At 37.3% G+C, this 10861-nt stretch overlaps 1 pseudogene across 1 annotated transcript; it reads right to left on the bottom strand.

The window, feature by feature from the left end:
• Positions 1-8898: 8898 nt before the first annotated feature.
• On the bottom strand, positions 8899-9642 carry LOC307069140 (transcription factor Spi-C-like; annotated as a pseudogene). The gene has a single exon. The product of its transcript is annotated as a transcription factor Spi-C-like (transcript).
• Between the last annotated feature and the right edge of the window lie 1219 nt (positions 9643-10861).

Raw genomic sequence — 10861 nt, 5'->3', positions numbered from 1 at the left:
CTATCAACACATTCTCAGTCTCAGTGACTGAGGGTCAGTCACCTTTGACCCTTCTCTCTCCATCTCCAGCCAATTGGTTATCAGCAGCATAAATTCTACTTCAGAAATATCTCTTAAACCTAGACCTTCATCTCCCAGTCACTTCCCCTTCTAGTCCGTACATCACATTGCCTAGGGTCATATCCTGGTTCTGCAACTTCTTAACAATAAGACTTTGGGAAAGTTTTCCTTTGTTCCCTCAACTGTAAAATGGGAATAATAATAGTACCAGCTCATAGGATTTATCAATTTAATATGTGTTCAAATGTTTAAAACAGTACCTGGCACAAAGGCGTTGTCTGTTTCCCTTACCATAAGGTGAGCCCCACAATAGTTACCTCGTCTTGTTCTTCTCTGTATCCCTTTCTTTTAGCAGAGTACTTCCTCCATACAATGTGCTAATGTCCGGTGAATGAATGATCATGGGAATAAGAATGGTTATTTAATGACAAAATATTATAATATAAAATAATATTAATATTATTTAATACCAATAATCAAGGATTCTGAAAAATACTTCTTCTCCCACCCATATCACAAATATTTTACTCAAATGGCACAAGGAGGATAGCTGACAATGTCAGGAATGTCTCAGCCATTTCTTGTTAATGTACTCTCCATAGAACAGCCAATTGGAATAGCCATTAGATAACCCAGGATAACATTTTAAATGTTGGTAAAAATGAGTAAAGGGAAAGCTATCAGGAAGGTGTATAAGCTTCTCTTTTTAAAAAAATGTTTACTTTAATATTTTGCCAGACAAAATGTAAAACAGAAAGAAATTAAGGCTTACAGAACAGTTAAAGAAAGCTCAGTTATTTTTTTTAAGTGCTTTATAAACCTTTCACTTTTCTCTAGAGTTGGAGTTGCTATTCTAAGTGTCTGAGACTAGACAGCTGCTCAGAAGCTGTGAGATAATTGGTCAGGAAATGCCCAAAGGGGGTTAGGGTATGTCTTGGGCCACTGAGATGTGAATCGCACAGGCAGGAGAGCTTCAGAAATGCAAGTTACCTACTTGAGATAATAACCATTATTCTGCTTGAATTGGCTCTTCAAGCCTTTGTGTCTAGAAGCTGGACTTTCTTGGACTTTCCTGGCAGTCCAGTGGTTAAGCCTCCATGCTTCCATTGCAGGGCGGTGGTGGTGGTGGGGCCACGGGGTTCAATTCCTGGTTGGGAAACTAAGATCCCACATGCTGAGTGGCATCGCCAAAAAAAAACCAAAAAAAGGTCTAGAAGCTGGACTTTCTGGTCCTTCTTCTAAGAAAGGGAGTATTGGAGGAAGAAATAAAGGAGGCGAGAGCAAGGAGAACTGAGCTCTATCCACAGCAGGTCAACGTCTCATATATGTAGAACCTCACAAACGATGCTCCAGGGACCATGACCATAGACATTTCATAAAATTATACTACCTTTGTCATGTTCGAAGTTTATTTTATTACCCACTGTTTTCCACACTGATCTGCTTGTTTTATGAAAGTGAACAGTGCCTCTAAGGGATAGGAGCAGGTGACTGACTAGTAAGAACATAACCCACTCTTTGGTTAGCACTGAGGAGGAAAAAAGTGTCTAGGGATGAAGTGAGAAGTTAAGCCTATAAGGAGGGAAGCAAAGCAGAGTCACTGGAGCCTACAACTATCAATACAAAAGAAAGCAAAGCTTTGGGAATCTTGACACTGACCTATGAAGGTACTTAGTACTTAACAAGACAGCGCATTTTGACAATACAAATAATAATTCCTCATGTGCATCTACATAGCTTTACAGTAGGGAAATAGACAGCTTTCATATATCATTCCCATTTTACAGATAATGAATTTGGAGGACCAAGGTCACATATTTTAGCAGTGATGGAGTCAGAACCGGAAATCTTATCCTTTAACTCAAATTAAAGTGCTCCCTAACTACTTTCTAATATCCCAAATCTGGTGAGCACCTTCTTTCTAGAAAACTGCTCGCTAAAAGAAAAACAAGTTTAAGGACAACAAGTCAATTATTTTGGAAGATCTTGAGAAAGCGTTCACTTTCAGCCTCTGACCCATAAGAAATTCTGAAACTGCTTGAAAATTGAAAATCAATGTTTTAGGGTTTTGAGATTATAGGGGTTTTTATTTTATTTACTTTTTTTTAAAAATTTTTTTTGCGGTGCGCGGGCCTCTCACCGTCATGGCCTCTCCCGCCGTGGAGCATGGGCTCCGGACGCACAGGCCCAGCAGCCATGGCTCACCGGCCCAGCCGCCCCGCAGCATGTGGGATCCTCCCGGACCGGGGCACGAACCCGCGTCCCCTGCATCGGCAGGCGGACTCCCAACCACTGCGCCACCAGGGAAGCCCTATAGGTATTTTTAAAAGAGTATTTCTTATGTCTTTTATATTAGAAAAAGTTAACTAAAGGACAAGTAGATACACATATATTTTCAGACAGTTTAATTATATAACTTCCAGGGGAATAGAGAGTTTTACAATGGGTCTCTGGGAAAACCTTCAAGATTGAGGCTACTCTGAGCATGACATTAACAATAGAATGGTGATAAAAGAACAATAATTACCAACAGACACTGAGTACTTACTATGTGTTAGGTACAGTGCTACTAAAAGAACAAATACTTACATTAGCTCATTTAATCCTCATAATTTTAGGAGTGGGCACATTATTTCCCCATTTTTAAAATGAGGAACCTGAGACAGAGAGATGAGGTAGCTTATCCCCGAATCACCCAGCTAGTAAATGGTAGAACTGAGATATGAACCTCAGCAGTCTAGAGCTATAATGAAGCTATAATGCTCCATGACCTGGGTGCCAGTGAGATCTCCCAACCTCTGCTTGAAGGTTACATAATGGGGGGTATACCGTTGCTAGAAAAAAAAAAACTTAATAAAAGGAGATTGCAAGATCCTCCATTTTCTCTCATTTCTTCCAAACAGGGTCATACCTATCACCATAGGAACGACTGGAAAACCCAAACTCAAAGAACCTCCACTTGTGGCATCTCAGCAGGTAGCTCACTATGAGTTTTCTATTCAAGAGTCTCAACATACATAAAATCTGGAGGGTGTCTGAGGTACTTAGTCCAAAGTATAGGAATCACCACCAGAGCAGGTACTCAGAAGTGGCTCCAAGACAAGAAATGTCTGCAGCTTGTTTTCTCAGCTTTCCTGAGTGAGATTAAAGAAAGTAGGGGCAACTGAAATGTTTAAAAAAACAACATGAATTTAAGAGGAAAGAACATATTACCACAAAAAAACTGAAGACTGACATCATATACCATGTGAAAGAAAGAAACAGTATATCATCATTACTACAATAGCCAGCTAAGCTTGAAGCAGTGAAGTAATGTGAGGTAATAAAAAGATAAGGTGATAAGAAACACCAGAAAAGAGTTGTATGACTTTGGGCAAACCATTTGACTTTTCCATGCCTCAGTTTTCTCATCTGCAAAATAGAGATACATCAGCTTGACCCTACCCCTCAGAGGGTTGTTATGAAGACCATTGTGATAACACATATAAAATTTCTTTATAAGGTGTAAATGTGAAATCTCCATATAAATTTTTAGGAATACTTTTGTCAGAAAATCCAAAACTAAAGTACATAAAAATATGTACAATACATACAGTCACATTTTAAAGATCCAAACCACTCACAATAACAATATCTAATCTTATGAATTTTTATATGTTTATCTCCATTCTCACATGAGTTCATGTTCTACAGGATCACCTGCAAGCCTTCCAGTGCTTTCAGCCACTTTCATTCCCCCCAGATGCTGATGTTAAGCTCCATTTTCTTTTCCACAGAGAAACCCAAATATGCATGAAAGAAAAATCACTCTGGAATGTGCTAGAGATTAAGGTTCTTGATTCTGGAAAAGATGAAAGCTAAAGAGAATTATTATAAATGTCTAAAACTAGTGGATTCAAGGTTCAATGAACTCCAGGCCTGAGTTTTAGTTCTAGTTTAATGACCAAATTGTTGAATAACTGGACAAGTCCCATCACTTAATACAGAAAGTAGAAATAATTCTTACTCATAAGATCACTGTGAACCTCACAGGATCATTGAGAGGATCAACTGAAAGACAGATTTAAAAGTATTGTATAAATTAACCTCAGATTTCTAGAACTAGTTCCCTTGTCCTCCATCAAACAGGTAAATTTATTTTTTAAAAATAATCTTACATGCAAGAAACTGATAGAACTTATGTTAAAAGTGCTATAGTTAAAGAAAGCAGCATGAACAATGGAAAAATCTTTTACCTAGGAGCTGGAGACCTGGGTTCTAGTTCACTGTTATCTAGGAGTGTCATTTTGAGTAAACTACTTAGCCCTTTTCAGATCTCTTCCATAACACTCTATGATATACGACAGAGGACATAGATGAGAGAGCTATAGTTTTCCAAGTTTCTGTTTAATCTGTGAAGCTGATATCAAGAAAGACAATTAAGTTCTCCACAAACCATTAGGCGAAATTGAGTTCACTCCTACAGCATTAAAAAAAACCTTTTTATTTTGTATGATCACAAATGCGTACAAAAGTAAAGATGAATCCCATGTACCTGTTCCCACCTATTCCCAGTTTCAGTGATTATCAGCTCATGAAAAATCTTGTTTCATTTGTACTCCCAACTCTCTCCTCCACCTCAATGGCTACTTTTAGGCAAATCCCAGATATCATTTCATTCCTATGGCATTTCCAAAGGGACATATTTAATTTTCACAATCTCTGTGAGGTAGGTACTACTGTTGATTCCATTATGCACATGAAGAAATACAGACTCAGAGAAATTAAGTAATCTCAAGGTCACATAGCTGGTAAATTACAGGGATCTGAATCCAGGGATGATGTCTGATAGCAACACTCTTTTTCTCCCTTAAAGTAATTGCTACTATCCTGAACTTTGAAATAGTTTGATGATTTTGAAAATAATAATGGAGATTTTTTATACATTAGCAGTATGCTCTACTATTGAACATCTGAAAAGAATATTAAAAGATTCCCACTAACTGTGATGTTAATCATCAGACAAAACCTCTAGGAATACAGAGCTCCAGCTTGGCACTGAGGCATTGGTTTAGAAAAAGGGCAAAAAGCCACAGCAATACAAGCTCACTGCTCTACACCATCATGTAAAATCTCATCCAATCCACTTCATTACTTTATACTGTTTCATGCAACAGTCTCCTCCAACAAATTAAACATGGTGCCACTGCAGCAACCAAAAAGAATGTACAACACAGGGGTCTTTGCCCATGCTTAGTACAGTGCTTAAGGGTAGAGACTTTCTCTTTTGAATGGTCTCTCCACTCACTGCCTGAGCTACCTGGCTCAAGAACACCAAGTCCTATAAGAGTCCTGGGCCATCTCAATTTATAGGACCCACAGAGGTCATGTAAATGAACGTACCAATAACAATAATCATTATTGTTATTTTAAAGGCTCCACATTGATTCTAGGGTCTCGCTACAAAAAACTGGAGGGGCTATATTGTACATATTTATCAGAACTAGTTTTTTAAAAAAGAAAATGAATAGAATCACATCACACATCCTTATTCTAATTGAAGATGAAACAGCTAAATCATTGACAACACAGAAAGAGACAACAGAGCTGGAATAATCAGCCCCAAATAAATAAAAGTTAAGCATTGTGAAGACCTTTCTGAGGCTATTGTACCTTGTGTTTGTATTTCAAGGGAAATGAAATGGAAGAGAATTGCAGAAAAGAATGAAAGAAACTCTAGAGAAATAAATGATAAATTTTTTAAAATGAAAAAAAAATGGAGCTAGGTCAAGAAATTTAGATGGTTACATTTGGAAAAAAGGAAGTAAGGGAAAGGAAGGCTGTCCTGATAATTGCCTTCAAAGGCACATGTTAGGTATTAGGAGAAAACAGAACTGCTATATTATTATTGGAGATTACAGTTGACTTAAAGAGGAACTTACTGATGATAACCAAGGCTTTATAGATAACTTACTAAATAGCTAACGCTGTAGTAGATACTGTGTATATATACGAGAGGGGGAGCAGATAGTACCAAGCTTCCACCTGGTCTCTACATTCCGGGAGTTTTGCAGTGTAGGTCAGATAGAGAAAATTGTCAGCCCACTGCAGATGCTGGCCTTGTTCCCACTGCGTTGTTAAAAAATAAAATCAAATTAGCTGATAATATTTTATTTTCCCTCACCCCATATTTATTTATTTATTTTTAATTTTTTATTGAAATATAGTTGATTTACAATGTTGTGTTAGTTTCAGGTGTACAGCAAACTGATTCAGTTATATATATATATATATAATATCTATATTCTTTATATATATATATATTCTTTTCTCTTTTTTTACATTCTCCTTTAAAAGGAGATTCCTTTTTTAAAATACTCCATTTCTTAGGACTTCCCTGGTGGACGAGTGGTTAAGAATCTACCTTCCAATGCAGGGGACATAGGTAAGATTCCTGGTCAGGGAACTAAGATCCCACATGCCTCGGGGCAACTAAGCCCACAGGCTCTAGAGCCCGTGCGCCACAACTAGAGAGCCCACGTGCCACAGCTACTGAGCCCTTATGCTCTGGAGCCTGCACGCTACAACTACTGACCCCATGTGCCACAACTCTAGAGAAGCCCACACACCACAACGAAGAGCCTGCACACCACAACGAAAGATCCCGCATGCCACAACTAAGACCCGACACAGCCAAATAAATAAATAAATATTTTTTTAAAAATTCCATTTCTTGCTTTTCTGAAAAAGTTGAGAGATCTTACAACATGGAATCTACATTGGCACAAGAGAAAAATTACCTGGAGTTGATAAATGGCTGCCCCCTTTATACAGGACATGCTTCTGTCATTTTATTGGGCCCTGTAGAGATCTGAGCTCCCAAGTCTATGTAGTGAGACATAACTATGAATAAAACAATAACCAAATATTACAAGATAATAGATGCTAAAGTGCTTAATTATGATTTGAAGCTAGGAACACTAATTACAAGAGGAGATAACTGAAAGTAGAATAGTCAGAAAAAATTCCAGAGAAATGGTTTGTGGTGAGGTCAGCCTTGAGGAACTAAGATTGGTCAAGAAGAGACAGAAAGGAAATCCAGATGAGAGGAAGAGTAGACTATACACTCTGTGAAGGCAAGGGTCCCATCTAAATTGTTCACTACTCTAACCCCAGCTTCTAGCATAATGCCTGGAACTTTGTAGGCACCCAGTAAATGATTGTGGAGCAAAGGAAAGTGGCATACTTTTTAAAATGTGTTTTAGAGAACATATTCAGGCAGTGGTCTACAGAATAGAGAAGGCAAAAGAACCAAGGTAGAACTAGAAGCTATTGGAATACTTTATGTGTATCATGGTAAGAGCTTACATAGGTGTCACAAACTCAATACCTAGAGGGGTCAGGCAGGTTAAGATCACTGAGGCCAGATAGGAAATATGATGAACTGAGAATACATGTCCTGTCTAAAAGGGAAAGGAGGAAGCAGTTCACCAACTCCAGGCAATTGTTGACAAGAGGGCATACGGGTTGGTATCTTCTGATTATTTAAGAGAAGCTGGAATTCTAGAGTTTTAAGTAAAGTATGATTTTTAATTTTTTTAAAGTTTTTACTTTTAAATCTTTATTTATTTATTTTATAGAAATATAGTTGATTTACAATATTAGTTTCAGATGTACAGTATTATATTAGTTTTAGGTGTAGTGATTCAATATTTTTCTAGATTATACTCTACTCAAAGCTATTATAAAATATTGGCTATATTCCCTGTGCTGTACATTACATATTTGTATCTTATTTATTTTATACATAGTAGTCTGTACCTTTTAATCCTCCACCCCTATCTTGCCCCCTCCCTCATTCCTTCTCCCTACTGGTAACTAATTTGTTCTCTATATCTTTAAGTCTGTTTCTGTTTTGTTATATTCATTTGTTTCAATTTTTAGATTCCACATATAAATGATAATATACAGTATTTGCCTTTCTCTCCCTGACTTATTTCACTAAGCATAATACCCTCCAGGTCCATCCAGGTTGTTGCAAATGACAAAATTTCACTCTTTTTTATGGTTTCATAGTACTCCATTGTGTATATATACCACATCTTCTTTATCCATTCATCTGTTGGTGGACACTTAGGTCGCTTCCATATCTTGGCTGTTATAAATAATGCTGCTATGGGAGTACCCTGGTAGTCTAGTGGTTAGGATTCTGTGCTTTCACTGCAGAGGCCTGGGTTCAATCCCTGGTCGGGAACTGAGATCCTGCAAGCTGTGCAGTGTGGCCAAATAAATAAATAAATAAATAATGCAGCTGTGAACATTGGGGTGCATATATCTTTTCAAGTTAGTGTTTTCATTTTCTTTGGATGTATACCCAGGAGTGGAATTGCTGGATCATATAGTAGTTCTAGTTTTAGTCACTGAAATTTTTAAAGCCATGAATGTAATTTAGCAGGAACACTATCACAGGCAATCATTTTTTGTTTTGTTGCTAAAGCTGTTGGATACATGTTAGAATGATTTTTTTTTATCTGAGTGTATGACAGGAAAATAATGTTTAAATCAATATGTAAATCAAAGCATCTCCACTAGCATTATTAATCTAGAAGGAAGTATTACATAGACAATAGTAAAAGGAAGGACATTTAGTCTATATTTTCAAATGGGACTTGATCATTTTAAAGTTGTTCACTGGCAAAATTTTTCACCAAGTTAGTATAGATTATATGCTACTTCATAAAAGATAGCAATAATTAAGTTTGGGTTTTTGTTTTGTTTTTCAGAATTTGCTTTCAGAGAAAAATCCTAAAACTTGTAGAGATTTCTGATGCCAGAAAATTTTTATATATAAGAGTATATTTAGCAATCAGGGTGATTTAGATCATGGTAAGTGGAGTGTGTATAATTATAATATGCATTCCAGTTATTTAAACTGAGGTATCCTTGATCAGGTTGAACATACCGTGAGTAGAAGATCTCTTCTTCCAAGAAATAAGATGGAGACAGTCTTTGGAGAATGGCCTCACTGAATTGGTAAGCTAACTTTCTACGGATTCTGATGACTTCCCCAGTTCTTCCATAATTCCTCAGTGTTCTGGCCATTTTCTGGTAAGTCATGGTCTTCTGGTTGCCTTTTCTTTTCCCCCAAAGTTGGGCAAGTTTTTCTTTGTTTTTTGATACAAACTGAAAGATGCCTTTGGTTTGATATCCATTGAACACAAGACCCATCTCAGGATTACACAGGGATTCATGAAGGTATTCAAACAGTCGGAGCTTCTTCCTGCCTTTTCCTCCCTTTTGCTGGAGAAGAGTAGGTTGCACCAGCTGGTTTTCAGGGATGTTCTCCAGAAAATGATGAATATTTCCTTTAAAATAGAGGTCCGCAGCACTGTTTATTACTGTTCTCTAATTGTAGACCGGTTCCTCTGTGGGCAGCACACCATAGCTGTTGGAATTTCCTCTGACATGAGAACAGTGGTTGATGAAAGCCAGGTAATTTTTGTAATCTGAGGAGTACTGAAGATCACCAGTTGAATGTTGCCTCAGTACTTCAAAAGCATCTTCAAATGCTTGACCCAGCTTGTCTTGTTCAAAACAAGCCATGCTTCATTAATAAATTGACAATTCTGTCAATCTGAGGCCAATCTAACATTTAGGTATACTCCAGGTGGAAATAATTTTCCCCTCTGAAGCGCAGGTCAGCAACACCCTTCAAAGTATGATTTTTTTAAATGTTGGCAATCAACCATTTTTTAAAAGTGTGGGTCTGGGCAAATTGACATACTGCTACAGACTGAATTGTGTCCCTCCCAAAATTCATATGTTGAACTCCCAATCCCCAGTGTGACTGTATTTGGAGATAAGGCTTTTATGGAAGTAATTAAGGTTAAATGAGGTCATAAGGGTAGGGTCCTCCTCCAATGGGATTAGTGTCCTTATAAGAAGAGACATCAGGGAGCTCACTCTCTTTCTCCAGGAGCACAAAGAAGAGGTCATATGAGCACACAGGGAGAAGGCAGCCATCTGAAAGCCAGGAAGAGGGCCCTCACCAGAACCTGATCATGCTGGTACCCTGATCTTTGACTTCCAGCCCACAGAACTGTAAGAAAATAAATTTCTGTAGTTTAAGCCACCCAATCTATATAGTGTTTTGTTATGGCAGCCCTAGCAGACTAATACACACACATACTTATAAAGTTTTTATTGTTATTACAAAAACACTGCAAAAGTTTGTAAATATCTTAAATGGCATTCAATAGAAAACTGTTTAAATAAATTGTGGCTCATCCATATAGTGAGAAACTATGCAGTCACACAAGAGAATGAGATATTTCTTTACATACAGATATGGAAAGGTCTCAAAAGTATATTTTTAAGTAGACAAAGCAAGGTGTAGAACAATATGCAGAGTGTGTCACTATCCGTGTAGAAAAGGAAAGGGGGAAATACTCATTTGTTTGATATGCATAAAATGTCTGTGGAAGAATTTCTAATAAACAGATAACTTTAGTTGCCTGAGGCAACTAGGGGACAAGACTAGGAGGGAGACTCTTCATTGTATATCACTTTGTATATTTCAAATTTTAAGGGATGTATAATGCATTATTAATTTAAAATTCATTTTAAAATGAAAGTTTTATCAATTTAGGGGGAAAAAAACACATGTGTAGGCTATATTTGGTCTGTAGGCTAATTTGTTGTACCTCTGGACTAAATTAAAGTGGTGGTAGTTAGAATAAAAAGAAAGGAACTGATGCCAGATACAAAGAGAAAGAAAAACATAGCCCTTGGCAACCAAGTAGACAGGGAAACTGAGGAAGAG

The sequence above is a fragment of the Hyperoodon ampullatus genome (genome assembly GCF_949752795.1).
Source record: "Hyperoodon ampullatus genome assembly, chromosome: X".
Taxonomy (NCBI): Eukaryota; Metazoa; Chordata; class Mammalia; order Artiodactyla; family Ziphiidae; genus Hyperoodon; species Hyperoodon ampullatus.
This window is presented reverse-complemented; position numbering and strand designations above follow the sequence as displayed.